Source organism: Cavia porcellus, unplaced genomic scaffold (assembly GCF_034190915.1).
Source record: "Cavia porcellus strain 051 isolate PalLab524CR breed Dunkin Hartley unplaced genomic scaffold, mCavPor4.1 scaffold_3, whole genome shotgun sequence".
Lineage (NCBI taxonomy): Eukaryota > Metazoa > Chordata > Mammalia > Rodentia > Caviidae > Cavia > Cavia porcellus.
The window spans coordinates 101,238,392-101,266,018 of NW_026947486.1; the positions used below are offsets into that span (position 1 = coordinate 101,238,392).

Genomic DNA, 27,627 nt, shown 5'->3' on the forward strand with positions numbered 1-27,627 from the left:
ATGGCAGAGTTGAGGAGGAGCAGTCCTGTCCTGTCCCAGCACCTAGAGAGAGGACATGACAGCTGGAGAGCGGAGAACTACTGTGCTGTGACCCGCATGAAGAATATGAGGATTCCCGTCAATGGCAAGGCCACCAGGTGAGATGGAACCTGGTCCATCTAAGTGCTAAGTACAGTCCTCCATTGTCAATCCCTAAGGCATCTCAGGGCTGTTGTTTCCATTTGTTTGTATTTGCAAATTTCATATCCATAATTTTAACACTCTAAAAGCTGCAAAACTGAAGTTTGTTGAATTTTCATATGAAATATTTCCAACCGCTTTTTGTGATTTTATATCTCTTACAAAAATTGAATACACTACTGTAATAAAAAAACAAAACTCAACCCCTGGGGTAGCAGGAGTCAGGGCTGATTCACACAGCTGTCCTTCAGAGGCTCATGCACACCTGACGCCTTATTGACTGGGGCAGCAAAAACAGGAACCTAATGCAGTCACACAAAGTCAGAATTACTTTCTTTCAGACCCTGAAGTATTGTTGTGCAGTTATTTTGAGTATGTAAATATATATACAAATGCACATGTCATGAGTTATTTTTACTACAGCTTCAATTTAGCAGTTGGAATATGGTCATGATTTTGGATGTCATTTTGAACTCTGTTTGCATTACAGCCCAATTTAAGTACATTTCCACTTTCTCTATGTTTAGAACTGTAAGTTTGGTATTACACTTGCCTCTTCTGCTCTCCTGTGGGTAATATCACCTTGGCTTTCCTGGTCTAGAATAAATGTTGCCAGATTGCCCTCGTCTGCCAAGATGATGTAATGCAGTTCTATTGTGTGAGTGTAAAAGAAGTTTATTTTCTCTCTCTTGTAGATGCTACAATTCCAAGATCACAGTATCACGGACTTCATTGCTGCCAAGCAATTTCTTCCCACTCTTTCATTACACAGCTTTCCTCCGTTAGGCAGGCAAAGGACAAGGTCCTGGTGTCCCATCTTACAAGGAGAACAGTCCCATTGGATCGGTCTCTGTCACTGTGATCTAATGTAAGGTCAGTTACTTCCTTAGAGGCTCCATGTCCAAATATAAGCACATTGGAATTAGGGCTTCAACATGTGAATAGCGAGGGGCACAAACATTCAGGTCACAACACGAATCTATTGTATAAGCTGTGTATTCCTTGACTCTCTTGGAAAACCAACTCACTATTCATCTTCTCTAAACACCCACATGGCTGTGTAGCCCTTTGCTTCCAAAAGGCTTCTCTGAAAGGAGAAAGGACATTATCAAAACATAAGTGCTTTTGGGGCTGGAGATTTAGCTCAGCAGCATAAGCACGTGCCTTGCAAGCAGGCGGTCATGAGTTCCATCCCTGGTACCGATAAAAAAAAAAAAAAAAACAACAACAAAAAAAAAAAAAACAACAAAAACAAAAAAACATAAGTGCCTTTGAATCTGTCCTGTGGTAAGAACATTAGGTCTGATCGCTACACTTTATGATAGGACATCTGAGCTGCTCTTTTCCCTCAACTATTTTATGGAACCCTGAGCTAAGCTCCTCAGTGATTCTAAGCTCCTCAGTGTTCATGCCTGCTGAATGACCTGGCAAGATCTTGCGTTTTTGAGAATGTGGCACTAATCACAGAATGATAATTGGCTGATTGGCAAGGAAAATCTGATTCCTTTTGTATGCTGTTCTGTGCCTGGTTGGACTTAGCAGTCCACAGTCAGTCGGTGAAAGGATCCTTTGGTGTGTCATGGAGCATACTTAATGTGGGCCTTACAAGGTGCATGTTACTTACTTTGTGTCTGAGAAGAATACTAGAGTGACAGGGAGATTACTGCTGATTGCATTTTGTATTTTACCAGGTTAGTGAAAACTCTGTTCTATGAAATGTGATTATGAAGTGGGATTGTGCTCTCCCTGGTAAATTTGTCTTTCATTAAGAATCTGTTCGAACATTCAATAAGTTTAAAAGAATTTTGCAGTGTAAAACTGTAGCAGTATCACGTGGTTCCACCACTGGTATTTTCTTTACTTGTTTTATCACATATTCACCCAAGTGTTCATTGTTTCCATCCTTTTTTCATGTATGTATGTCACAGTAAAGCGGTGACATTTATATAGTGTTTCCTCAACATTCTAGCATGGGAATCAGCAAGTCAAGTTTGGTATTTTTTTGTTGTTGTTTTTGTTTGGTGCCTGCGTGTCTTTGGATTTTGACAGTCCATGTACTGAAACATTTCTACTGTTTCCCTTCCCTAGTGAATCCTTCTCTTCATCTCCAGACCAAGGACCTTTTACTTTTTGGTAAAAAAAAAAAAAAAAAAAAAGTACAAACTTACCATTCTACCACAAACTTAACTTACTTGTTTAGGAATTTTATTTAATTGAATGAGACATACAGAGTCTTTTGTGTAAGACATTTATTTTTATTGATGCAAAAAAAGACACAAAAAAGGAAAACAAAAAGACACAAACAACAAAAAAAAATCCCGTACAATACCAGTATACTTACAAAACACGATGACAGGAATTTGACAGCGGTTCTAGTATTGCATATTGATACCATCAAAAGGGTTGCTTAAATTAACAGATACAGACATGTAAAATAGATCTAATCATATGAGTGTTAACTATTCTTTTCCAACAACTAAGACAATTAGTATATTGTCTATACTTTAGCTGTCTTATGTACATATATACAAAATTAAGTCTTGTTCGTTTTCCCTTCCTTCTTTCCTCCATTCCCCTATCCCAATTAGTTTTCCTCTTGGAGCAGTTTCTTACCCTTTCACAGGATTTATTGTGGATTTTGAATCGTATATACTTTTTCAGTTTCGTACAACTAGGGAAACAATACAGTATTTCCACATGTGATTTTGATTTATTGCACTCATCAGTATGGTCTCAGGTTGCATCCATTTCCTATAAAAGCTTCAATGTGATCCTTATTTATAGCTAAGAAGTACTCCATTGTATAAAAATACCACATCTTTTTTAATCTATTCCTTGATTGATGGACACTTTTGTTGTTTCCAAGATTTTGCTCTTACATATTGTTTTGCTATAAACATGGCTGCACGTATATCACAGTTGTATGATGTTTTCAATTTTCTGGGAAAATGCCCAGAAGTGAGATCCTGGGTCAAATGGCACCCGCAATCCTAGTTTTGTCAGGAATCTTGGCACCATTCACCAAAGTGGTTGCACCAGTCCCCACTCCTTCCAACAGTGCAGGAGAGTTCCTTTTTCCCCACAGCCTCTCCAGCGTTTGTTGTTGGTAGTTTTCTTGATCCTGGATATACTTTCTGGAGAAGTAGAATCTCAGTTTTGTTTTAATTTGTGTTTCTCTCATGACCAATGATGCTGAACTTTTCTTCATGTACTTATTTGCCCTTTGTAGTACTTCATATGAGAAATGTGTATTCATCACACATGCTCATTTTTGGATTAGGTCCTTGAGTTTTAGGGGCTGATGTTTTTATTTGTTTATGTGTTCTAGATAGAAGTCCTTTGACTGTGGGACATTCGGCTAAGGTATTTTTCCAATTCTTGGGTTTTCTCTTTACTCTGTTGGAGATTTCTGGGTTGAGCAGAGTTTGGATCATTCAGCTAGTGAGGACGCAGACCTGGAGTATGCTTCCTGGTCCTTACACCTGGCTGGGTAGAGTTCAGAACATCTGGGACCCAGGCAGCTAGGCACAGTGTGCCCCCATTCTGTTGTGTAAGACATTTTTAATTCCGAAGGTGCTGTGGGGTACAGGGCCTTGAATTTAGTACCTTCACACTGAGCTCTGTCTCCTTTGGCAGCCCTTTTCCTTTTTTTTTTTTTTTTTTTTGACAGAATCTCACTAAGTCACTGAAGTGTTCAGACTGGGTTTGGAGTGTCAGAGTGCTAGGATTGCAGATGTGCCTATCACACCTGGCTCAGTGTTTTTTTGTTGGACACCATGGCCTAGGGATTTAATTCCAGCTACATGGGAGGCTGAGGCAGGAGACTTGAAAATTTGAGGTCAGGCTGGGCAACTTAGTGGAACACGGTTGCAAAATTGAAAAAAACAATTTAGGAATTAGCTCAGTGGCAGAGTACTTGCCTAAAAAATGGACGGCACTGTCACCAAACTTCAAAATATTTTAAGAACGCTTTATGCTCATCTGTTTCCTAGATGTGTTTGCAGTTTATAACATTGTATTAGATATATAACTTTCCATCGACTTTGCTGTTGAAAGTCATGCTGCCTCCTTTCCTCCCTGTAGTTTCATTATTAATGAGAAAAGCTGTCAATGACATTTTTGTACAAGTCTTTTTCTGAACCCATTGTTTTGTTGTCATGATTAATACATGTAGGAGTAGCACTGAAACTAATGATTCACATTATTAGGAAAAATGTAAATCTACATATCCACGTGTTGCAGAAATATCAATAGACACTTAAAAGTATTCTTATTGATGTTGCTGATTTTCTAGGTATCATCAAATTTAAAAGAACATATCTCCCTCCCTGTCCCTTCCCATAGCCCTCCCATGTTGATCAGTTAGGCTAATTTACATGTGATTAGGCTACTTTACAAGTGATTCCCACATGCCTGAATCTTGACTGGAATATATGTATGAGTCACATATAGCTTTATAGGTCAGAGTAAGAATTCAGACTTTGGGGCCAGGTATTTAATTCAGTGACACAAACAATGCCTGGCAAGTGCAAAGTTGTGAGTTCAGTTCCCAGCACAAAAAACAAAACAAAACAAGTCACCAAAAAAATAGAATTCGGCCTTCGGGGAGGTTGTAAGTAATGGTATTAGTCAAAATCCACTGAGACAAATTTAACAAAGTTTACTTAAGGAAAAGCTTCTAAAACTGTTAATATCAGTCCAGGGTTCTATTCCTCACTAATATTCCTGATGACACAAGGTAATGCTTGGATGTCAACATTTGATACAGCCAGCTGTTGGTCGCTGTCTCTGTCAGCTGTCACTCTAGATCAGTGCTGCTGGATACTGGTCTCTACTGCTCATCACTGGAACTCTTTTGTGTTAATACCTGAGTATTTCTTCATCTCTCTTTGGAAATGACCACTTTGTCCATACTACTCAAAATAAAAATCCCAAGTATATTTAGAAGATTTTTAGAGCACATACTATCTGAAAAGTAATCAGAGATTTACAGGATTCCCAAAGTACATCTCCATCTTATCAGGGCCTGTGCTGCAATACTACATAGACAGTACACAATAGGGAACCTTTCTGGACTAAAACTAAAGAATTTCTAGGAAGTGCTACTTCTTTAGCAACCTGCAGGAAAATTTCAGAGAGGGTGAGTGCTGAAATCCGGGGATCTTCTGGAAGGCTGGTTGTGAATCCTGGCTGTGCAATAAAGGGCTCCAGATTCCTTCCTTCTGGCTCTTAGCCACACCAGGTGCCCTTTCTCTTCTTCAAAAATGCAACCTCATCCTCTTAAAGTGGCAGCAATGGGGGAGGGTCACCATACTGCCTATCTGGCTGCACTCATGTTGGAGGGAAATGCTGTGGTTTGTTAGCCAGAAAGGACACTGCTAGGTAACCAGGGAGGACACCACTAAACAGCCATGGAGGACTCCCTAGACAGATAGAGAGACACTGAAACAAGTGTCCCAATCCATTAGGGTGCAGGAGGAAACAAAGGGAAGCTAGGAGAGGGACAGACAGCTGCTGGTAAACTACAAACCCCCTTTCAGTTAGCAGTGGGAAATTTGAGAGTCAGGGGCTTCTTTTCTGTCTCAAAACTATGCAGCATTCTGCACCAAAGAAGGTTCAGACTGCTAGTGACTCCAGTGTGTTGAATGGCAGCTGTAGCCAAGCCAGAGCAAATCACACACAAACAGAATCAGGAAAAGAGTACAAAGATTCCCTGGTGGATGAAGTTCAGGGTTGGCTTCATTGGGGAATGCTTTAGCGACTTTCATCCTCTGATTGTCTGAGGTTTCAATTGCTATGATTGACGGACAGTTGGTTGATTGGTTACCAGGGTATACTGTCTAGTTAGATGATAAGTTGCCTGTAGATCAAGCTAGATTGCAGTTAACTTCATATGGAGTTCTCTTTAGTCCAAATGTTACCATACATTTATGGAATCTGGTATGGTCCAAATGTAGTTCAGTTTAGCAATGTGTAGTATATTAATTATGTTTCAAGTTATTTATATTGGCTGTGGTATTTAGAATAGCTAGTATGTGACAGAGTGGATTTGGGAAGACAAGTTAGAAGTTGTCACAATCATCTTGGTGAGACTGAAGAACTGCATGAGGTTACAAAAATTTAGACTGTAAGTATGGAATTGATTGTGGATATACTTTAGTTTGAAGTGAATGTACTGAAAGATGAATTGGACATTCACAGTGAAGGAAAGAGAATTCACAAGTGAGCTATGATGATGAATGAGGTTCCAATTTTGAAATGAAAACCTGAGAGGGAAAATTGTGTTTATACCTAGAATACTAGAAAGTCCGTTTCAGATTAGTCATTTGATTGAACATTTGGGTATATGAATCTGAGAATTATTAGAACTTCAGAGATATACTTTGGAATTATTAGTCTCTGAACATTCTATAAAGACTCATAAGAGGAATGTGAAGGAGAAAATGGGAAGCAAGGGAGGAGAAATTTAGTGCTGGTCATGGAGCCATGGTAAAAGTTGGCCATGGTAGAATAGTGGAAAAACAAGGAAAAGACCAGGAAGTTCACTAGGAAATAGTAAGTCAGAGAGCTTAGAAATGTTTGCCTTCAGTTGATATTGCCCATTTCCTAGAGTAGTTATACAATTTATACTTCTGTTAACAGTATTTAAGAGAATTACATTTCCTCAAATCCTCTTCAATTTTTTTAACTCATGACTAGCTTTTAACACTTTGTGTCTATAATATTGATAGCTGCAAGATATAAAACGTATATGGCTTACTAACTGTGCAAAATGCCTTGTAAAAGTGCTTACTTCCAGAGCAGTATGCCCTACTGCTAGTTCTACTACTAATGGCAATCAACATTTATTTGGTGCTGTTTAGGTGTCTGGTACTACGGTACTGGTTCTATTGATTTGTTGCTCGTGTGACTATTGGTAAGTACTACTCTTTGATTTAATTTTAAAGAGAATAAAACAAAAGAGAACACAAACAAAGCAAATCACAACAGAACAATGCAGGTAACAGCACTCCACTGCAAGAGGACAGGACATCAAAAGTAGCTACCATAATGTTTATTTTCTTCAACATAGTTGAGTATGCCTTCACACACAATAATATCAAACATAACAAAATAGTATAAAACCACTCAAAAGAATGAAAGCATTGCAGGACTTCAGAACCAAATAACAAGAAATGAACAATGACTACTATAGTACATCATTTTCCTCAAAAAATTTGTTTACACCATCTCACATAATAAAATCAAAGAAAACACATTAGGATAAAACCAATCAAAACATAAGAACAAAAGCACAGTAGGACTTAAAAACAAGATAATAATAAATCAGCAATGGCTGCCATGTCTTGTTTTCTTCAAAACAGCTGTTCATACCACCATGCATAATAAAATCAAACAAAACAGAATAAAACCAATCAATTGAATAAAAGCACTATAAGACTTCAAAGCAATATAATTGGAAACCATGATTACCATAAAATATCCCATTATATTCAAGATAGCTGGGCCTACCATCTGATAGCATAAAATCTAATAAAACAAGAGAGAGCTAAGCCAAACCTAACAAAATTGTGTAAACAATGCAAGAGTTCAAGATAAGAAAATAAGAAATTGACAGTAGTTTCCACCTTTCCCTCCCACGTGTTTACTCCATTTGCACTTACATTAACTATTTTGCCTTTGAACCCCATTAACTCCTTCTGTTTCTTATGCTAGGATTCACTCATATGAGTTCAAACTGTTTCAGCATGAACATGAGCTCCAGTTGCATACATTTACCTACAGGAGTCTTGAGATTATTCTACTTTATAGCTGGGTAGGTTTCCACTTCACGAAAATACTGTATCTTTCTTATCCATTCTGCAGTTGATGGGAAAGTTACTCTTGCTTCTTTGAGGGGTCTCCTGTCACATGGAACAATTGTTTTCTCTCCTATGATTTTCAGTTGATGAATTTCCTTTCTGGTTGGATGTGTTCTTGTATACAGTGTATTCATGGATCTTGTTTCATGATCCACTCTCACTGTGTTTCTATTTATTGCTGACCTGAGGCTGTCTACATCAATGGTTACAACCAGCATACATTGGTTTGTCTCTGCACTGCTATCCTCCTGTGGTTGGCCCTCCACTTTTCCCCTTCATTCAACTGACTGTCTTTTGGCGATCTTCCTCTGCTGCTGTTCCTGGAGCCATGGTCATCTTTATCTCTTTCTATAATATTCTTTAACACTCTCTGTAAGGTTGGTTTGGTAGTCATGAATTCCTTCAGTTGTTCTTTATCATGGAAGTATCTTATTTTTCCATCAATTTTGAAAGATAGTTTTTCTGGATAGATCAATCTGGGTTGAAAGTTGTTTTCTTTCAGGGTTTGAAATACTTCAAACTTTTCTTGACTCAATGGTTTATGTTGACAAGTCTGCTGTGATTCTGATTGGTTTTCCTTTATCAGATGATCATCAGGTTGAGAATCTTTGCATCAATGTTCATTAGTGAGACTGGCCTATAGTTCTCCTTATTGGTTGGGTCTTTGCCTGTTTGGCTATCAGAGTATCCAGGAACGATTAAGGGAGAATTGCCTCCTTTTCAATTTTATTGAAGAATTTGAGGAGTATTGGCCTCAAATGTTCTCTAAATTTCTTGTAGAATTCAGCCATGAATCCTTCAGGACCTGGGCTTTTCTTTCTTGGTAAGTTTTAATTACATTTTCAATTTCAATAGCTGATAATAGGTTATTCGAAATTGCTGTGTCTTCTTGGTTGACTTTTGTAGTTCATATCTTTCTGGATATCTGTTAATTTCCTCTGTGTTTTCCATCCTGTGAGTAGAGATTTTCAAAGCAGGGATTCATAATCTCTTGAATTTCCATGAGATCTATAGCCATTACCCTCTTTTCAGTCCTTATGCGCAAATTTGTGTTTTTTCTTTTTTTTTCCTTGATGAGGTTAGCCAGAGGTTTGTCCATTTTGTTTTTTCTCTCAAAAACCCAAATTTTTGATACATTAATTCTTTGTATTTTTAAATTTTCAAATGCATTAATTTCTTCTTGGATCTTTACATTTTCCTCTCTTCTTCGACCTCTGGGTTTTACTGGCTCTTCTTTTTCTAGAAGCTTGAGTGAAGCATTAGGTATTTTATTTGTGCTTGTTCTTTTTTCTTGATATGCCAATTTGTTGCTACATGTCTCTCTTAAGACTGCATTCATTGCAATCTATAGATTACAGTATGTGGTTTCTGCATTTTCATTGAATTGTAGGTATTGCTTTATTTCTTCATTAATTTCATCTGTAGCCACTGGTAGGTCAGAAGGTTGTTATTTACATTCCATGCATTTATGCCAGTTTTGCAATTTCTTTTGCCATTAATTTCCAATTTCAGTGTGCTATGGTCATATTATGCATGTGATAATTTTAATACCTTTGCATTTACTTAAGAATGCTTTATGGGATAATATTTGGTATATATTGGAGAATGTCTCATGAACAATTAAGAAGAATGTGTATTCTGATGTAGTTGGGTGGAACACTATGTAAACTTCTACTAAGTCCATGTGCTCACAGATATGATTCAATTCTATTATTTCTTGGCTGACTTTTTGTCTATTTGATGTATCTCTTTCTGACAATGGAGTATTAAGGTCCCCTGTTATAATTGTGTTCTTGTATATTTGGTTTTTTATGTCCTTTAGTATTTATCTTATATAGTTGGGTGCTCCTATATTTGGTGCATATATATTTATAATTGTTAGTTCTTCCTCTTGAATTTCTCCACTAACAAGTATATAGTGACCTTCTTTATCTCTTTTAAATATTTTACATTTGAAGTTCACATTGTCTACAAGTAGAACAGTTACCCCTGCTTTTTTCTTGCTTCCTATTGCATGGAACACTCTTCTCTATTCTTTGATTTTAATCTGTCAGTTTCCGTTCAGATCAGATGTATTTCTTGTATACAGCATACTGTGGAGTTGTTTCTTGATCCATTGTTTCTTGATCTTTTGATAGGTGAATCGAGACCATTTACATTTATAAATATAACTGATACATACTGGTTTGACTTTGCCATGTTATGTTCCAGTTGTTTGTTTTCTGAATTTCCCCACTGTTTAATTGTTTGTCCTGCCTGGTAATTTTTTGTTGTTGTTGTTGTTTTGGAGATCGTGGTCATTTCTATCTCTAGTATGTCTTTTAATGCTCTTTCTAGGGTTGGTTTGGTGGACTTGAATTTCTTCAGTTGTTCTTTGTCATGGAAGTATCTTTTTCTCCGTTAAATTTGAAAGACAGTTTTTCTGGATACATCAAACTGGGTTGAAAGTTTTTTCTTTCAGGACTTGCAGTACCTCACTCCAAGCTTACCTTGACTTGAGGGTTTGTGCTGAAAAATCTGCCATGATTCTAATGGGCTTTCCTTGAGAGATGACTTGTATGTTTTCCCTAACAGCTATTAGGATTCTGTTTTTATGTTGCCTATCTGGAATCTTAACTATTATATGGCTGGGTGTAGATTTATGTTGATTGTGACTGTTTGGCATTCTATATGCCTCACTTATCTGCCTATGAGATTTTCCCACTATGGTTGGGAAATTTTCTGCTTTTACTTCTGTGAATAGTTTACTGATGTCCTTTGCATTGACTCCTGCATCTTCACTGATGCCTATTAGTCTTATATTATTTCTCTTGGCATCCTTTAAAGCTGCTGGTTTGTCATTTCATGCTGCTTTGTTATTTTTAAAAGTCCTTTCCTCTCATGATGTGGATCCCTAATTGTGATCTTGTCCTCAAAGTCCAAAATTCTACCGACAGTTTAATTTAAACAATTTTTCCAGCTTTCAGTAGAACTTTTTATTTGTTGGATGTCTCTTTGACTTTGTTTCATGGATTCTGCTTGTTTTCTGTATTGTTCATTCAAAGTTTCAATCAGTTTCCCATGCTCCTGTATTTTTTTCTCTATTTCTTCTTTAACTGTGCTGAGCAACTGCTTTACTAAGGTTATTATTTCTGTCTTTACATGAGAGACTACTTCTAATTTGATTTCCTTTATAGCCTCATGGATTTGGTTTTTTATTTCATTTGCTAACTTTTCAGAGATTTCCAGTTTGTGATATTTGAAGTCCTCTATTTCAGTGTCTCCTGTACTTGCTCCTGATGGACGAGATGTTTGAGATTGCATTTTGCTTTTTCGTTTTGCCATTTTCCCCTTTCAGGTTAATAATTAGTCTTTCAATCCCACTAGTGTCAACTGTTGGTAGTGTGTATCTTAGGATCATACCGTAAGGTTGATGCTTGTCCAATTGCTGGGTTCCACAATGAACAGGTGGGCCAGTCACCTGAATTTCCCCTGCAGGGCCTGTTGGGTGAGTCCTATATTCTCCCTAGGCTTACAAGCCTAGGTTTATTGATGGAAATCAACATTTAGCTCCTGCTGGTATTATGTCTTCAGGCTGTTCAGCATCACCAGCCCTTCCTGTTTACAGTGTTTGTCTCGAGTGGGACCCTACTGAGTCACTGCATGTGTCATAGGCCTTTTTAATTTTCTCCAGGTTGGGGGAGGCCTTATTGGCACCCTCTTCAACCTTCCTGATGTTCTCTGTATGGAGGAAGGACTCTGCCACACTCTTGCCAAGCTTTCCCAGGGCCTACTTTTGGAAGGGGCTTCGCTATTGCTCTGGTTTACACACTGAAGTTGACAAGCTGTATTCCTATTTTAGGGGCAAACTCACCTTACTGATGGAAGCCTGAGTTCTTCTGTTTGGATGAGCAGTTACTGTGTCTCCTGTCTATACTGCACGGTTAATCCACTGCAGTCCAAGGCTCTGGTGGGAGGAGTGGGAGCCAAGGTCAACAGCAAAACTAGGTGCAGGAGGCCAGGGGTTCCCTGAAGGCAGCAGTGTCACTGCAGTGGTGTGGGAGGTCCTGGATCTGGCCCAGCCCTGTGCACAGCACTAGCTGGAGGTCCTGGGTTCCTAAGTGGGCACCTGGGATGGCAGAGGGCATGGGAGTGGCCTGACTCTGGCCTGGCCTTGTATGTGGTGCTGTTTGGAGTTCCTGGTTCCTAAAGTGGTCACCTGGGACAGCTTAAAACTCCATTCTTATCCAGATGTACTGCTGAACAATCAGTTGTTCATTGCAGTTTATCTTTGGTCTAACTCAAGGGTCTTGAAAAAATTTTTGGCTGGAAATTGTTGCTCATCTATTGTTGCTCTCCAATGTTGATCATATTTAGGGCCAGTGCATCCTCTCCCCATAACTCCCCCAGAAAATTTTAATTATCAATGAGAAATAACCACTTTAAGTAGAATAGACCAGGAGCTGGGTAAGGGTAATAAAGGCTGTGCTAAGCACCATCAAGAGGTTGATGTGAAGTACATTGCCTTCTATGCTGCCTGTGCTTAAAGGAGAAACTCTAAAGTTTGCCCCACTCTGTCCCATCTCCTGGTATTCACACCTCCATGAAATCTCTATTATCAGAGATGTAGATGGCACCTATGATTTCCCTCTAACTAAAAGACTGTTGAAAAGGTGATGAGGTATCATAACTAAGATTGTGATAATGTTGAATATCATGACAGTCCATCCTGCTAACAGATGTGAGGCTGTGTTGACGGACTGGACGAAATGAGTGACATGTTAAGAAAGCCCATCTTACTAGGAATACAATTGCCTTCCAGAACCCTGAGTAGCCTCTAAAAGAAAAGTGAAATTTCCTGTCAACAGCCCACAAGGAGCCATGGCCCCCAGCTTTACATGAGTGGGCAAGTGAAGTTTTTCAGTGACCCCACCGCTGACAAAAGTGGACTCTTCTTCACTTGAGGTTCATGATAAGTACATCACAATTTCTTAATTTTGACCAATGTCTTGCCTTCAGGATTTTTAGACCCACAGAAGAGGTCCCTTTTAAGCCATGTCTAAGTTCCAGACTCACAGGAACTGTGTGATAACAAATCTATGATGACTCAGGCTGAACAAAAATAGAATGTTCACCATTATCTAAGTAGGAGACTAAACTGAGGTTTGGATAGGCTGAGAATGTGAACAGGGAGGTCTTTCATGGACTATGAACTTCATGCAGTTTTTAAGTCAATTCTTTATACAATATACATTCAATAAATTTGACACTACTGAAATGTGAAATTCTATACTTTTCTTGTAATACTAGCAAACGAATCCGGGGCCTTTGCATGCAAGATTAGCATTCGTGTACTGAGCTACATATTCTGTCCATGTTCAAGAATATCGACTAATGTATAGAGCTGCGTAGCACCACCATGATCAAAATATTGAAAGTTTTTCTCTTCCCAGTGAGTAATTTCATGTACAATTTTTGTCAGACTCTCACCCATACCCCCAGCCATACACTGATATGATTTTTGTTTGTAGTTTTGTTTTCATAAAAGCACATAAATGAAATAATATATTATGTACCATTTACTATTTGTCTCTTTTCAGTCAGTGTATTGTGTTTGAAATCCACTTGATTTGTCGCAGTGAGCAGTAATTTGCTCCTTTTTATTTCTGAAGTTGTTCCCCAGGGAAAGAGCTAGGAACTCAACAATGTGGGATTCTTTGGCTCCTAACATGGGTACTTTTGGCCTCAGAAACCAAACAGGCTTGCTAGGTTCATTCTACTACTGATACTACCATTCCTACTACTACTACTACTACTAGTAGTAGTAGTAGTAGTAGTAGTAGTAAAGTTCTAGTACTCCTCTTCTTCCTCCTCCTGCTTCTTCCTTTTCTTCTTCTTGTTCTTGTTCTTCTGTTCCTTCTTCTTCTTCTTCTTCTTCTTCTTCTTCTTCTTCTTCTTCTTCTTCTTCTTCTTCTCCTTATCCTTCTTCTTCTCCTTCTTCTCCATCTTCTCCTTCCTCTTTTTCCTCTCTCTCTCTCCCCTCTCTCTCTCCCTCTCCCTGTCCCTCTCCCTCTCCTTCACCTTCTCCCTCTCCCTCTTCTTGTTCCTTTTCCTCTTCTTCTTGCTCCTCCTCCTCCTCCTGCTCCTCTTCCTCCTCCTCCTCTTCCTCCTCCTCCTTCTCCTCCTCGTCCTCCTCCTCCTCCTCCTCCTCTTCTTCTTCTTCTTCTTCTTCTTCTTCTTCTTCTTCTTCTTCTTCTTCTTCTTCTTCTTCATCTTGTCTTCTTCTTCTTCTTCTTCTTCTTCTTCTTCTTCTTCTTCTTCTTCATCTTCTTCTTCTTCTTTGGAGTTTTTGAGACAGAATCTCAATATTCAATTCAACCTGCCCTTCAGCTCACTTTGTAACCCAGGCTGGCCTCAAAACTGTGCCTCCTGTCTGAGCCTCCGGAGTTCTTGGATTAGAGGTGTATGCCACCTGGTCCATCCACCCGGTTCATCCTATGAACAAGTTGTGGAAGTAGCTCACATGTCTGGGAAAGTTTCCTACAGTTGTGTTCCTGTGTGGTAATTTCACACAATGCTAGTGTATGGGAGTACAATGCTCAATGCAAGCCCAGTAATTCAGTTGTATTATTTTTTGAGACAGAGTCTCACTGTGTAGTGCAGGCTAGCCTTGAACTTGCTTATATAGGCCAGGCTGGCCTCAAACTCACATCAGTGCTATACCTCAGGCTCCCAAGTGCAAGAGCTAGAGGTTTAAGTCATCTAGCCCAGGAATCTGGAAGGAAGAAGAAAAGCAGTGGTGATGTGGAGGGGTCTGCTAGGGAGTGCAAAGCAATAAGCAGGGACGAAAAGTAAAAATAACTGAGACATTGGACCAAGGCAGAAAGATGGTAGATATTGCTTGTTCTTTACTGGTTTGCTGTAGTGTGCCACCATTTACAGTTGTACTGTGCTGAATCACGTTTTTTAGGTTATCATTAAAGTAGTTTATGTACAGTAATTTTATGTGTGTTGGTTTTTATGTTTATGTGGCATACTTGTACAAAGATTTAAATGTCTCACTTTGTCAGAGTTAACCAATAAATCCAACTGGCAAACATTCTGTATTCTCACAAATCTTTGCTAACATATGAATAGCCTAGGACCTATGACCACTTCCAGCTACAGGTTTTGTGAATCATGTAACGCTGGGTCTTTCTTTAGTTGAAGGACCCCATCTGCTTGTCCTCTCCTTAGACCAGGCCTAATCCCTATGAAAAGCAAGACAGGCTAAGGCAGTATGGAAGGAGGCTAAAACTCAGTGTGGCACTGTCCTCAGAGACAACACCCAAGGGGGAGATTCAGAGCAAGATCAGAAGAGTTTTGGTCAAAGCGTTGTTGATAAACTATCTTTGGGGTTCCTCTGGATATATATATATCCTGGGCAATAACACCCTCCAGTGCACCCAGCTAAATGTGGTACTATCCATGGCTTTTAACTATATATATATATATATATATATATATATATATATATATATGGTCTTGCTATGTGGTTGAGGCTAGCCTTGAGCTCATTTTACTGCCCAGGCTGGTCTCAAACTCCCAATGATCCTCCTGCTTCAGCCTCCCGAGGGTTGGGATTCCAGGCTTTCACCAACTTTCAGGGCACCTATGCCTACTTTTAAGAATCTCATCACTTCCCATCTGTACCTATGTCCAGATAGCATGTTAATGCATCTTAATTTATATGATCTTATTTCCCAAACTGCTTCAGGGAATACTAAATTGAGGTGAGACTGATAATTACTTTATAAATATACTGTTCTTTGGTTTAAACTTCTCCCCCAAACTTCACACATGCGAACTTCAACCCCTGATTACACAGTGTCCAGGGGTGGAGTTTTTGAGAATGAATAAGATCAGGAGGCCTCTGATTTCCTTAATGTTATTCTCTTGGAATTGTGTCCTTAATAAAAAGGATGAGTCCACTTGCCCCTTTATATGCATGTGCATGAATAACAAGAATAACGTCAGATAACGGTTCAGAACAATATGCCAGCCAAATCGAAAATGATTTTAAGAATATATAGAATTTTTTTTTTATTAAGGACAGTTTTCTAATAGTTTCTTAAATTCTCTCTAGAAATGAGAAGACGCAGAATAGTGTTGAGGCGGCTATGAGCTGACCTTATGACCTCTACACTTCCAGTGACCTTGGTTAGAAATGGCCGCTAATTGACGGCAAGCCAGGAGGGACAATGTGAACTTGAAACGCTTTGAAAATCTTGCCTAGAACATCTTCATACTAGGAGCCATTAGACTACAAGTCTTCCTGGTGACCAGGTTAGCGGGGGTTTTCTCCAGGCTTCCAGCAGATTGGCAGATTTGGTGGCATTTGGTGGTGCTTGCACCCAGGGCCAAACTCTTGCAGGAGGCCGCATTCTCCATGATGGAAAAGACTCGCGAGACTTTTCCACGCGAGACCTGGGCAGGGTGGTGATGCCTGGGCGTGGCCTTCTGGAAGCTCCTGGTACTGTGTCTCTTTCCTGTAGGAGTTCCACTCACAGCCCTCGACACACCATTGGCCCGCTGGGTGTTCGGAAGTGGAATGTTCAGGTAGGAACCTGACATTCCAAGACCTTGAGTTCGCTAATTCGCGGCTCTCCACTGGGTAAGTGTGGCGAGCTTTTCCTGAAGTTTTCGAGGCTAATGGTTCAGGAGTGGAGTTTAGTAGCAGAGAGGCGTGGAGACTTTATAATGGAGTTGAGGAAAAGAAAAGTGGCCTGCAAAAATGTCAGAATTGTCTGGAGGCACCTGCAAAGATTATTTCCCTGGGATTCTGTTGGGGAGGCTCTGAATGATACCTGCTGCTTCGGCTACTCAAATTGAAGCCTTTGCATCTGAGGTTGGGTGGTGAGTGGGGGCGGGGCACCGGGCACTGCTCTTCCTAGCTGGCAGAGACATTCTTCGAAGGCAGCAGGTTGACAGGCTAACAGGCGGACTGTCTGCTGTGAGGCTCAGATGCCCGCTGCAACCTTCAGGAGCAGCCTGTTTGTACGTTTTTGTGCACATGGAGACAGCGGTGCATACCCGTGCTGCGGGCATGATGTGGCCTAGGAGTAGAAAATTTGTAGTTCGGCCTGGGCAATAACACCCACCAGTGCACCCAGCTAAATGTGGTACTATCCATGGCTTTTAACAATGGAGAACACGTCACCCCCTTACTCTGGCCTTTCTTGTCTATAAGAACCTTAATCATCCCTATTTCTTCTTTCTGAACAAACTGACATTTGGATTTATTGTAAACCAAGGCCAGCTTAAATTTTTCCAGTTAACGTAAACAAAGAATTTAACATGCAGGGAGAAATGTGTAGAGTGCCCCCTTATCAGTGTTCCAGAAGTTCCCTCACCACCAAATCTCAATGATTTTATTGATTAGGGGTAAGACATTTGCTGAGAGGAATATTGTTTTCTTTTTTCCTTAATTATGTCTCTGATCTTGCTGTCCAAGTTTTCCTATTAATCAAATGGAAATGAGTTTGTCAGATGGCTCTAATCTTCATGGGAGGGTGAAGAGACATAGAAGTTATTTTTGTATTCAGTAAAGGCAAAAGATCTGTACGATGTGAGAAATTCAAGTATGCCTTCTTTGTGAAGATCTCATAGGAAACACAAAGATTAAGTACTGAGGACTCTCTACTTTCATTTGACCAGTGATATCTATCATTTCACCAGTCTTTCCTAAACTCCTAAAAAAGCCAGGCTGGTTTGAATAATATAAGAATTGGTTTGATATTTGTGTTCTATGAATTGCACTATTTCAAAGTTGGGTAAGAAAAGAAGAACAACACCCATCTTTATGTTTTAAAATATTTATTAATTTTTTTTTTTGCCTTTTGAGAAAGTCTCGCTAAGCAGTTCAGGCCGACCTTGAATTCACTATGTAATCCAGTGTAGCCCTGTAGTGATCCTCCTGCCTCAGCTTCCCAAGTGCTGGTAGTTAATTTTAAATGTAGAAGTGAGGGAGGAACTTCTCATTTAATATTTGCCATATGATTTTGTCCTTGATATGTCCTTTCTTGTTCTCCTTTCCCTCAGTGTTCTTGGAAAGAAGATCTGTTCATTGGTTTTGTAGGAAAGCAAATTGGGCTTCAGTTGTCACAGGTGGCACCAGTGTGGCGTGGGTGTCACACACAGGAGTAAAAGTGTTCATAGACAAAATACTGACCAGGGAGTTGAAGGAGGATGTGTGTTTGTACCCCCAGGTTGGGGCTGTTGGTGGGTCTAAAAGATCTGTGAAAGAGAGCCTCAGTCGAGTAAGGAATACAGCCTACAAATAAAGCATCTTCGTCCTGAGTGGGATCACAAGCACTTCTGGAGCTTCTGTTTTCTTGAAGCACCTGTACTGGTAGGGTCTGTCAGTAAACTTTAGAAATTATGCCATCAGTGCCTGAGGCCAGATATCCACCCCAAAGAGCAGATGTTGGAGCTGCTGGTGCTGGAGCAGTTCCTGACCATGCTGCCCAGGGCAGTGCAGATCTGGGTGCAGAGACATCATCCACAGAACATCAGACAGGCTGTGATCCTAGTAGAATGCTTGCAGAGAGCATCAGGTGGAACAAAGAATGCAGTTAGAAGACAGATTCCTTGGACAGTAAGTAAGATGAAACAGGGTGGAATAAACATAACTGGGTGGGGCTTATCACAGAATGAGAGCCATGAAATCACATTTCTCCTGTTCTGTTAGCATAGCCAGCAGGATCTGAAATCACAGCCATGCAGTTGACAGTCCACATATTTCACTATTGCTCGTGAATTCTCTCCTAGTCTTAGAGAACAAAAAGACATGTTTCTCGCTTTAGGACCCAGATGAATTGACAGTAGTAGGCTTAGTGTGTCATGGATAAGGAGACAAGACCCGAATTGCTAGGAACAGAGATAAAAGACAGGAAGGAACTGGAAAATGGGAGGAAATTTCCGAAGCAAGATAGCACTTTCAAAGACCAGAGGAAAGTGAGGGTAGCAAACAGAAGTATATATGAAAAATGTCTGGGTAGACTGCAAAAGAAGAGAGGAAATGGAAAGTAAAACGTGGATGGCAATATGCACAAAGGAAAAGGCCAAGAGATAAGTGGAGGGGGTCAGGATGCTGGGGGCTTGTGTCCCCTGTAGTAGTAGGAGCACTGGCCTCTGGGCGTGGGGTAAAAGGCCCCCATCAGAGGGAGTACCTTTCGTTGGTATTGCTAGTTTGACTGGGGAGCCAAGGTAGGCCCTTAGGACATGACAGTACCCCATCTCACCACAGGAGCCCACCTTGCACCTTGAAGATAAGGCAGAGCATATTTATGGTGTCTTCCTGCAACCAAGCTATGGGCAGGGAGATTGAAACCCATCCCTTCTCTCGTTTTTCTTTCCATTCCATTCTCTTTCCCCATAGCATCCTTCCTTGGCTACATGAAGGTTGAAAAATCTGACTGACAGGAAAACTTAAATTTCATTTGCTCTCTTTTAGAGAAAATGCAAAATAGAAATCCACTAAGACAGGGATGCAAGTCAAGAAAGCAAGCCACCAAAAGTAGTGTGAGAATAGACATCCTATCCAAACCTGCTAGTGGCTTGAACTGTGGTTGCGTATTCAGGTAGGGGTGGAGGCTGCTGAGGTGGAGGAGCTGAGAGTAGTCATCATGTTTTAATTTTAATTTTCCCATATTTCTATGCATAATTCTTAGGGAAATGTAGTCATGCAATGTCTCCTTAGTCTTTTCATTATTTTTCAAATCTCAGCCCTACTCCGTCTGCCATCTCCGCTACACCAAAAGTAAGTTCTGTGTTAATGAGGGTGGGGATTATTTCTAGGTCACAACCCAAAAACTGAGAAACATGGCAGTGAACTTTGGAAGAGCAGCAGTGGCCCTAGGCTTGAAGTGCAAGCCAGAAGAACCCCAGTCAATGGGTTTGTGTCAGACAGAACAGAAGAATACATGCCCAGTACTACAAGAGTTGTTGGAGTCGCATACTCACAAAGAAATCCAGCCTGTATATAAAAAAGGTGAGGAGCTTTGTAAGAACTCTCCTAAGAGCTGTGGTAGCAATTAGTTAGGCTAGAATGGTGTACATTGATGGAGAACCTTCTAGAGCTTTCAGTGATCACAAACAGCCTGCTGTGGCACATGTGCCATGGTGTTGCCACCACTTGTGTAGGAGATTCCCAGGTATTCAATCATAGAGACCATTATGCTTCCCAGTAGGAGTATAGCAGGTGGAGGAAGCTTGAAGTTGGTCTGGGATGCAGCAATTATCCAAGTGACAGGTAGTCACACCATGATGGTCATCCTTTGGACTTTGCTCCTTAGAAACTTGAGAGGAAAGAAAATGGAGCATGGACAGGCAGGACCCCAATACCATTGTAAGTGACAGGAGGAATTCAGATTAGGAATGTGCTGTCGAGTGGTAGCATGTTAAGAACATTGTGTACCAGGAAAAAAAGTAAGACAAGACAAAAATCTCCTCTTTCTTACAGTACACCAGAGGACCTAAGGCCTTCATTTTTATGCACTAGCTCTTGCCCAGCTCAGTGAATAATTTATTTTATGCATTTGAGTCGATTTTATAGCTTTTTTGGTACCAAGAATTGAACTCAGGACCTTCTTCCTGCCAGGCAGGTGCTGTTGCTCTGAGATACATGCCCAATCCTATGTTTTCCTGTGTTAGTTTATGTCCTGCAATCTGGAGAAAGGGTAATCTGGGGAACTGGCTTTAGAAGTGATGGCTGTATGCTTATTTTCCATGAGAAGACCACTTCTGGACACCGACCAAGCTTGTCCCGTTGATCTATTTTTATCAAAGTTGTCCTGACATTCTGTAGTTTTGATTTAAGATTAGGATGTTCATGAGTAGAAAAAGAAATTTTGTCTGGCTCTTTTCCTCATACAGCTGTTCATACTCCACCGATTTTAGGTCTTTCTGGGCAGAAAATCACCACACACCAGAAGATGGCATCTGCGGTCATCTTGCCTGAGTCCCAGGTGAGCTTTCCAGTCTAGCTTTCTCAGGTGAACTTGTTTCTGCTCTTCCCTGCTGCCTATGACTTCTTGTGCCTCACAGGAGTTCTACAGTATCTCAGCACCAAATATTCTCCAGAAAAGTGGGGATTCGGAACCTCCCAGGCTGTTTCCTGATCTGCTTTTCTCCTTCCTTCCTGCCATCTCACTTTCTCCCCTAAATCCTGTACTGTTACTTTCTTTGCTAACAGTCTTACCATGTCATTCAGAGATGGGGTGATTCGAAGTCTTGTGGAGTGTCATGTACTAAATTAAACCCTTCACATTCGTTAGAGTCCGGTGACATTTGAAGATGTGGTCGTGTACTTTTCTAAAGAAGAATGGCAATTACTGGACCCTAGTCAGAAGACTCTCTACTGTGAAGTAATGCAGGATATCTATGAGATGGTCTCCTTTCTAGGTAACTATTTTCCTCTTCTTTGTGTAGAAGTTGAGTAACACATTGTGCTCTCAGGTTATGGAAATTTTAGCCTTCTGTTTCCGCTGCTTTTTGTTGTCCACCTGATATTGCGTGGGAAAGGAAAGGTACATCCATGTCATTTAGATAAATACATGTATGTTATTTCCCCGTTCTAAATAGCACTGTTGAGATGGGCAATGCCCTGGCTCTGACCCTGCAAACCTGCTTTGCCTTGTCTTTCCCGTGTCAGTACAGGGTACCACCACTGATTCAACCCTCACATGAGAAACCTTAGTCACCCTGTACTACAGTGTCTCTGTTGTGCTCCACAGCTGCTCTATCAGATCTTCTTCATGCTGTCTGCACACTCTTTCCCGAATCTAACCTTCTTTCAGTTTAACTGGCCTAGTCTATGCACCCTCATCTGTAACCAAGTCTGTCTTCCAGAACTCTAGATTCCCAATCCTCGCATCATTTACCTGACTTCTGTAGGCTTACTCCCTAGCTTCCTCACTGCATATGCACCCACATCCACAGCGGAGCATAAAGACATGACTGCACCCAAGATTTTGCTCACGGCAAGATTTGGAAATTTCAAAAGTGTGGAAGAGTCACTTATTCTTCCTGAAATAATGTGGAATTAATATAGCAGTTCATGACTCAAAATTTGATTCTCAGAGCGTTATTGATGCGCTTTAATGTTAAAATGATCTAATTGGAAGAAGGAAAAATACCATAAATCCAAATTCTGTGAGAATTCAAGGACAGTCTTAGAGATTTCCCTTAGGTAAATATATGCATGAGAAAAGGAGAAATGTTGTTTAATAGGAAACTTTACTTGACTTTAGGATTCTATTCCTATATTTTTTTTTCAGTTTTGTAAAGACTTGTTTTTGCTAGTGTTCTTGTAATTTTTATTCATAGTTTCACTGAGATGTTCTTAGATTCCCAGGCAGATTTAAAATGTAATAGTCTGTCTTAGCATGGTTGTACATATCTGTAAGCCTGGCGTGGGAAGCTGAGGCAAGGAGATTGCTACAATTTGGAGGCCAGCTTGGGCTACAAAGTGAGCTCAAGTTGATAAGCCTGAACTTCATACCCAAACTCCATATCCAAAAAAGGGCCAAAAAATGTCATATCCAGAGAATCTATATACTCATCACCCAGTCTCTGTAGTAACTTTTAAAAGTATTGTATTACAACCACATACTGATACTGATATAACCTACTGATTTTACTTGTATTTCTCCAGTTCACTTAAATTAATTTGTTGTGTATATTTCTGTGTATATTAGTTCCATATTCTTTTGTCACATATGTAGATGTGTATACGCGCCAGTCAAAATATTGGACCGTGCTTTTATGCTATGAATCTCTGTATTCCCTTTTTATAATCTCATCTATTGCTGTCTCATACACATGCCATTAATCTGTTTAACATCTCTAAAATTTTGCTATTTGGAAAGATTTATGTGCACATAATCATAAAATATGTAGCTTTTTAGGATTATTTTTTGAACATGTAGTGTACTTCAGTGTATAGTCCTGTAAGTTACTATATACCTCAACACCTCATTTCTTTCTAATTGCTGTACTCAGCATCCCTGTCACTGTTCAGACATTTACACACTGAAAAATATTTGTTGCCTCCATCTTTTGGCCATTTGAGTACAGTCGCTACGAACATTCATGTGGAGTTTTTGCTGTAGAGTTTTGATTTCTGCGTGATAAATACTTCAAGGATACAATTGCTGGCTCATATGATAATTACATGTTTGATTTATAGGAAACTGTCAAACATATTTTCCATATGGCTGTACGATTTTACATTCCTTTTGAGAATGAACGAACAATTCAGTGTGTTTTGAATCTTTGCCGGTATTTAGTATCAGTATTTCTTATGCTTTTACCCATTCTGATAGGTGTGTAGTAATATCATATTCTGGTTTTGATTTGCATTTCCTTAGTGTCTAGAGATGTTCTATATCTTTTTCTTTGTTTATTTGCCCTCTGTGTATCCTCCTTGGTGAAATGCCTTTTGCCCATGTTTTAATTAGAATTGTTAACTCTTGAGTTTGAGTATTTTTTGTATTCCAGAAATCCTTTGTCCATTTTATGGTTTTCTGTCAGTTTCTTCTTGTCTGTTTACCGTCTTTATTGTCTTGCCAGGGGTTTCCATAGTGGAAAGTTATCATTTGATGAGAAGCAATTTTCTTCTATTATCCCTTATAGTTTTGGGATCAAGTTCAGAACTCTGATCAGCTTAGCCTTTGATGCCTACAGTGTTCTTCTAATAGTTTTATAATTTTATGTTTGGTTTTAATGTCCATGATCAATTTTGAGTTAACTTTAGGTAAGATATGAATTTTAGGTTGAGACTTTTTTTTGCGTGTGCAAGTCCAACTTGTTTAATGTCACTTGTCATTTGTTGAATTGGTCCATTGAACTGATTTTGTCAAGGAGAAGTTGTGAATAGTATTTTTTGTTTTTGAAACTGGGAGTCGAACACAGGACCTCCCAGTTGCCAGGCAGATGCTGGCCACTGAGCTAAATTCCTAGCCTTAAGGGACTAGTATTTCTAAACTAGTCCATTGAGCTAGGAGTTTCCCTGTGTGAATATTGCACTCTCTTGATTGTTGTGGTTGAGAGGTAAGCCCTAGTGTCTATTGGGCAGCGTGATTTTCTCCCCACACTGTATTCTCCTTTGTCAAGACCTTTTTAGCTATCATAGTGCCGGTGCCTTTCCACACAAATTTCAAAGTAGGCTTATATGTGTTTAAATATATTTTGTTTAGATTTTGCCAGAAATTATATTCAACTGATACACATCATTTTAAAGATCAATGCCTACATCTTCTTTTATTTCTTTCATCAACATTTTAAAATTTTCAAAGTATTTATACACTACACTTTTAAAGAATATCCCTAAGCTTTTAATTTTCATTGGAATAATTGTAAATGATACTATTTTAATTTTCCTTTATGTATGTTTATTGTGTTTTCTATGGGAATGTCATGCGTCTTGTATCCTGTGACTGTCCTGAATTAACTTATTACTTGGAAGAGTAACTTTAGCTATAGATGTCATGGAATTTTCTACATCGGCAATTTTAAAATCTAGAATGACTTTTCTTGTTTTATTGCACTAAAATCTAACTGCTAGTACTGTGTTGAGTTAAAGTACGAATAGAAGACATCCTTGCCTTGTTCTAAGTTTTCACATGAAGACATTCAGTATTTCATCATTACCTATGATGTTAGCACTGTGTTTTTGTTGACATTAGTTAATAAATTGATGTGATTCCTAACTGTGAATTTTTTATCATGAATTGATGTAGGACTTTGTGAAATGATTTTTTTGTATCAGTTGATAGCAGTATAACATGTTCCTTCTTTAGATTACTGAAATGGTGAATAAGGTTTATTTTGAAATGATGAACAAAACTTATATACATGTAATAAATTCTGTTTTACTAGGACATATTATTCAGTTGAGTTAAGTTATTGAATATTTTTGACAGTTTCTTGTTTTTGAGACATGGTCTCACTATGTAGTGCAGGCTGGCCTTGAACTCACTGCGTAGCTTAGGCTGGCTTCAAATTCACAGCAATCGTCCTGCCTTAGCCTCCCAAGTCTAGGATTACAGGCATGCACCAGCACACTTGGCTATGTTGACAAAAAATTTATTTGATTTTGTGGGAGATGTTAACCTATAATTCTCTTTTTTATTACTGTCTGTGTGGATTTCCAGTCAGCATAATACTGGTCTTAAAAATGAGTAGTATTTCCTCCTCTTCTCTGGAAGAGATTATAAGCAATTGTTAATTCTTTACATATTTGGTAGAATATTCCAGTGACACAATGGAGGCCCGGAGTGTTTTCATCACGGGGAGTTCTAGAATTATGAATTCTTTAGTGGTGTTAGTGTTCTTCAGGTTATGTGTTTCATATTAGTTGAATTCTGGTAGTTGTCAAGGAATTGGTCCACTAACTTTTTAAATTCATGAACATCAAATGCACAATACAGTGGTACCTTGGTCTGTGAACTTAATTTTTTTTTATAATTTGGGGGCAGGTGGCTGTGGTCGTGTTTGTCACCTAATGCAGTGTTTGCAAATGGAAGCAAGATTTTCCAAATGCTTTTGTTTAGGAATAGAAGCATTTGCAAAGAGAAGCATTCGTGAACTAGGTATTACTACACTAACATCTTCTATATTAATGGCTGCAGAGTATGTAGTAGTTACTCCTCTACCTTCCTCCCTGTCTTTCTTTCTGGTTTCCCTCTTGCTTTATGGTCTGCTCTTGCAGTTTTACCCAGGTGGCCTTGAACTGGTGATTCTCCATGGTTATCCTCTCTGGTAGTTACATTCTTGAGATTGGTGGTCTGTACCTTTATTTTTGCTAGTCTACATAAAAGTTTAGCTGTTTATTAGTTTTTAACCTGAAGCTTTCAGTTTCACTGCAGTTTCTGCTCTTATTTTTGTTATTTCCCCTTTTCAGCCTGCTTTGGATTTATTTTCCTTTTTGTATAGTTTCTTGAGGTAGGAACACAGATGACTGAGTAGAAACTTTTCTCTTCTTCTATTGTAAGCACTTAGACCTGTAGCTTTTCCTCTGGTCATATTCTTTAATTGCATTTTATATATTTTGTGGTGCTTTTATTTCATAACTTTTGCTTTGAAACTATCTTTGAATTATGGATTATGTAGAAATGGGTTGTTTTATTTTGACGTGTATTCATATTTTCCTATTTTTTGTATTTCCTTTTTAGTTTGATGACATTTTCTGTCAGAATTGCATTTGTTACTGAAGTTGTGACTTACTTGGTTCTTCATCTAATGAATGATTTTGCATCTTGATACTTCTGTATATTAAAAGTATCTGGGCCCAATAAACTTTTATTTTAAAAGTTTAAAATAAATATTTCCTGATTTAAACTAGTTTGGCATGTAAGGTCTTCTGACTTTTATAGAATATGCTTCTATTGACATTTTAATTGTCAGAGCCTTTATGGTGTTAACTTTGGTTTATAGGGTACTGGGAAGGCTCCCATGATTCCCAACCGGTTTTACCTAAGCTGTGGAAGGCATTTCCCTCAATGAGGATGTCTCTCAGAGGGAACAAGGAACTAACACCCTTAGTAGTGAGGAGGCTTCCTAAGCCAGGCCTATTGTGTCTGGTTCACTGTTAATGGCTGTGTTCCTTCACTTTGGGGTCTTTTGTTCAAGAGAAGTAATCTCGTGTCTGTGTATTATAGAGGCTTCTTTTCAACTGTCATTGATTTGGTTGGGCAGTAAGGTTCAGGGAGACATAGTTTTATGCCATTTTGTCAGAACAAATCAAAGTCAATTCCTTGTTATTTTATAATAAGCAAGCAGTATAGGTTTTTCTTTCCATTCACATAGTTTTATGCTATGGGAAACATGTTTGATTATTGTATTTGTTCACAGAACTAAAGACCAAAAATTACACCAGAAATGAGCAACCTAAATCTGTTCTGCCTCGGAAATCCAGAACCACAACGCAGAGTATCAAAGAAGACCACAATGAAAGTTGCCCAGAAAAGAGCACCCAAGGACAATCATGGTGACATGTGCAGGGTAAAGAAACAAGTTTGCGGTTTTCCAAGGAAAAAGAGAAAGAAACTTTCAATTCATAAAGAAAAGCATCCAAAACTTAGGGATCTTCACAGGAAAGGTCACACAGGAAAGAAACCTTTTAAATGTCAGGAATGTGGGAAAAGCTTCAGAGTTAGCACTGACCTTTTTAAACACCAGAGAATTCATACTGAAGAGATGCCATATAAATGTGAACAATGTGATAGAAGGTTTAGAAGTTCAGATCTTAATAAGCACTCCAAGGCACCCGAACAAATAAAACCATATAAATGTTCATGGCATGGAAAAAGCTTTTGTCATAACACAAATTTACATACACACCAAAGAATTTATACAAGAGAGAAGCCTTTTAAGCGTTATCAATGTGAGAAAAGATTTTTTCAGAACTCCCACCTTGTTAAAAACCAGAGAACCCACACATCCTTATAAATGAAGCATGTGCAGGAGAAACTTTAGCAGATGGTCAAGCCTTCTTAGACACCAGAAATTGCATAGAGGAAAGGAAGCATGTCCTGTCTCCAGTGTGAGTGACAGTACAGAATAA

General features: G+C 39.2%; 1 pseudogene; it reads left to right on the top strand.

The window, feature by feature from the left end:
• Nucleotides 1-27,627, top strand: LOC100722049 (zinc finger protein 75D-like; annotated as a pseudogene).